A 3,783-nucleotide genomic window follows, 5' to 3' on the forward strand; every position below is an offset into this window, starting at 1 on the left:
AAAAAAAAATCAGTTTTAGCATTTGAGGTGAATTTCCAGGGTGTACACATTGGGTATACACATAACCCTATCTATATGTGCATTTTTACAAAAGATAGCACTCAGTTTATTTACTATTTTGAAGATGTTTTTTGTTGTCCACTTCATGTTTCTCTAACAAAAAAAAAAAAAATTGTTTTTGACATCTCTTTGAAATCCTTAGCAGCTCTAGCTTAGCTTACCCACCATACTACCATCTCATATGTATTCTTTTCATTTTGATTCATTCTTAGAAAACTGAAACCAGAGAAGGGCAAGGTAGAAAAAGTCAAACTGTCATCTCTCAGGTTTGAAAAACTATTTTTTAAAAAAGTATACCTGCTTTAAAAATTACTTTTTGAGAGGGCAAAGACAGAAAAGATTATTCCAAAATGTGGATGAAAGGAAACGGAGTCCAGGTTCGGTGTGGGCAACATCAGCCTTTATTCCACCTGTGTGTGGGTGAGCTGAGCTTGAGAAGGAAGTCAGCAAGTGGGTTAAGGTAGATGGGGATTTAAGGGGTCAGAAAGGTAGGGTGGGTACATTCTATTTGGGCAGGTCCAATCTATTTGGGTGGTTGGTTCATTTGGGTGTATCCCTGCATTTGACCCACTTTTATGCAAAATACCAGGGCTACCAAAATATATGTGTACACACACAAAGTTTGAGCAATGTTATTTATGTGTATCTTTTTGAAGTTGAATTGGATTGTGGTGGCAATGTGTAGTGTGACATTTGCTCAAAAATAGACTTAATCAAATAAATGCTAGCATCATCATGTGATAGGCAGGACAGTCAAAATGGCAGAAGCATGATTGTCCCTTCAGAAGTGAGTGCCAAGTATCACAAGACCATATTGAAGTGGTATTTGAAATTCAAGAACATTGTGGAAATACAAGGACAGTGGAGGCAAGAGTATGCAACAGAACCTCCAACGGGCCTAACAACTGCATGCCTTCACAGTAAGATTGAGACACATGGTACTGTTTGTGATGTGCACATGGGGATATCCAAGAGTTCGCTCACACAGCAGGTCCTGCTTCTGGTATGTTGTTGGAACAGTTTACACACCACAGAAGTCTGCTAAACAATGTGCTGATGGTAACCACTTTGAATACCCCTTGCAATTGCAGAAGTCAAATATGACTTGTAGTCATCTTTTATTATTGGTATGTGTTGAGTATTCCAATTTTAATACAGTTTTTTCCTTTCTTAAAATGGGCATACATTTTTGGCACCCTCTGTATACTTTCAGATTAAGGTCAAGAAAGACTATATTTATTATTAATGATTATAAAATTGAATCAGTGATACTTCCCTGGCAATGGAGACACAGTGATCAAGAAAGGATCAAGCTTATCCTTTGCACTCCCAATGTGCTGACCCCTGCGATTTCCCCAAAAGTGGGAAACTCAACTGCATAATTTATGGTAGTGAGAGGCTGCATTCATGCTGTCCCACGGAGAAAAAAAAGAATTGGTCAGATTTGCAAAGACTTCATGGAAAAGATTTACTAATTTCCTAATTTTATTCTAATGCACACCCAATATAAAAGCAAGCAAAATTGGCAAAATGGATTTAAAGAATAGTGAATTAAGAAAATCATCATTTGAGATACATTTCATATTTGCTAGCTAGATGAATGATATTTGTTTGCCCTTATGACCTTTCTGGAACCTGGATGTTTTTCTATACTTTGTTTTTTTCTTACTATTCTTTACCAGCTGTAACAGGAAAGGTGCTAGGGCTATAACCATGAAGTAATTCATTCAACCCCTCCCAGCCTCAGTTTCCTTGACTACAAAATGAGAAGTTTGAAATAGATGACCTTCAAGTTCTTTCCAGTTCCCAAATTACAGAGAAGCCAATGCTTGTTAAGTAATATGTGAGATGCTACACAACTAAACAGGAATGGACACAGACATCCTTCCTGTTTTGGAAAGCCTGGAGGCTGAATCATTACTTCCTCATTATGGAAATGCAATGAGGTTTTTTTTTTTTAATTTGTTTTTATTTTGGCTTTATTTATCCTCAATAGTAATTAGCTACCACTTATTGATTGCTTACAATATGCTAGGCACTCTGCTTTAAATGTGTAATTATCTCATCTTCAAAGCAATCTTTTAAAGTCAATGGTAATTTTATTATTATCCCCATTTTACAAATGAAACTGAGTCACAGAAGGGATAGGTTATTCTCACATTACACAGCTGACGAGTGATGGAGTTGGAATTTGAATTCAAAATTTTCTGACTCCAGAATTCGTAAGTCACTGTACTTCAAACAAAGCAAACTTGTGCTCCCTAATACTATCAAACATGTGATTTCCAGTAGAATAAAGAATAATTGATTTGGCCAGATTACATGCCTGTAATCTTAGCACTCTGGGAAGCCAAGGTGAGTGAATTGCTTGAGCTCAGGAGTTTGAGACCAGCCTGAGCAAGAGTGAGACCCTGCCTCTACTAAAAAAAACAGTAAAACTGAGGAAAGAGATCACTCGAGCCCAGGAGTTTAAGGTTCCTGTGAGCTATGCTGCCGCAGTACTCTATCAAGGTCAACAAAGTGAGACTCTGTCTCAAAAAAAAAAAAAAAAGAATAATTTTTTCTGGGTAGTATGGTTTAGTAATAGGAGCAGAGGCCTAAAATGCACAAAAATCATCATACTTTCTCTTACCAACTTTTTAACCTTAGGCAAGAATCTCAGAATGAACCTTTTAAAAAAAAAATAACATGTATCTTGCAACGTTGTTGAGAGTATTATATGTATATGTATATACATATACGCACACACACACACATACATATAAATGCTCTGTAAACCATGAAGTCCATAGAAGTAGAGGGTGATGTTATTTATTATTATGATTCCAGTTTCTCTTCTTCCTTTCTTAACATATCAATTGTTATTTATTGATTTATTTATTTTGAGACAGGGTCTTACTCTGTGGCCCAGGATAAAGTGCAGTGGCATGATTATAACTCCCTGGAACCTCACACTCCTGAGTTCAAGCTATCCTCCTACCTCAGCTTCCCAAGTAACTGGGACTATAGGCTCCTGATACTATGCCTGGCTAATTTTTTCTGTTTCTTGTAGAGACAGGGTCTCAGACTAATTCAGGCTGGTCTAGAACTCCTGACCTCAAGTGATCCTCTCACCTCAACTTCCCAGGGTGCTAGGATTACAAGCTTCAGCTACTGTGCCTAGCCTTCAATTGTACTTCTGTTTTCATTTTTTTTGGTAGGTGCCTTAGAATTCACAATATGCATTTATAACTAATCCAAGTCCACTTCCAAATAGCACTATACCACTTCACAGGTAGTGCAAATATTTTATAATAACAAAATATCCCTAATTCTACCCTCCAGTCCCTTGTATCATTACTGTCATTCATTTCATTTATATGTAAACTATAATCATTGAATAAATTTTTGCCATTATTATTCTGAATAATCTCTTACCTGTCAAATCAATTCAGAATTAAAAAAAGAAGTTTTAATTTTTACCTTCACTTATTCCTTCTCTATTGCTCTTCCTTCTTTTCTGACCTATATGATTTTCCTTCTCTTTGAAGAACTTTTTTTTAACATTCCTTGCAATGTAGGCCTACCGGCAAATTCTCTCAATTTTGGTCTGAAAAGTCTTTATTTCTTCTTCACTTTTAAAGATAATGTCACAGAATACAGAATTCTGGTTGGTAAATTTTTCTCTCAACAATTTATTTTATTTTATTTTATTTTGAGACAGAGCCTCAAGCTATCCCCCTG

The 3,783-nt window shown here is 36.2% G+C and overlaps 1 pseudogene; it reads left to right on the forward strand.

Moving 5' to 3' along the window:
* Window positions 1–1,328: 1,328 nt before the first annotated feature.
* Window positions 1,329–1,480, forward strand: LOC111728290 (annotated as a pseudogene).
* The last annotated feature ends 2,303 nt before the right edge of the window (window positions 1,481–3,783 follow it).

The sequence above is a fragment of the Otolemur garnettii genome, unplaced genomic scaffold (genome assembly GCF_000181295.1).
Source record: "Otolemur garnettii isolate 467f Iridium unplaced genomic scaffold, OtoGar3 scaffold00147, whole genome shotgun sequence".
In the NCBI taxonomy this organism is placed as follows: Eukaryota; Metazoa; Chordata; class Mammalia; order Primates; family Galagidae; genus Otolemur; species Otolemur garnettii.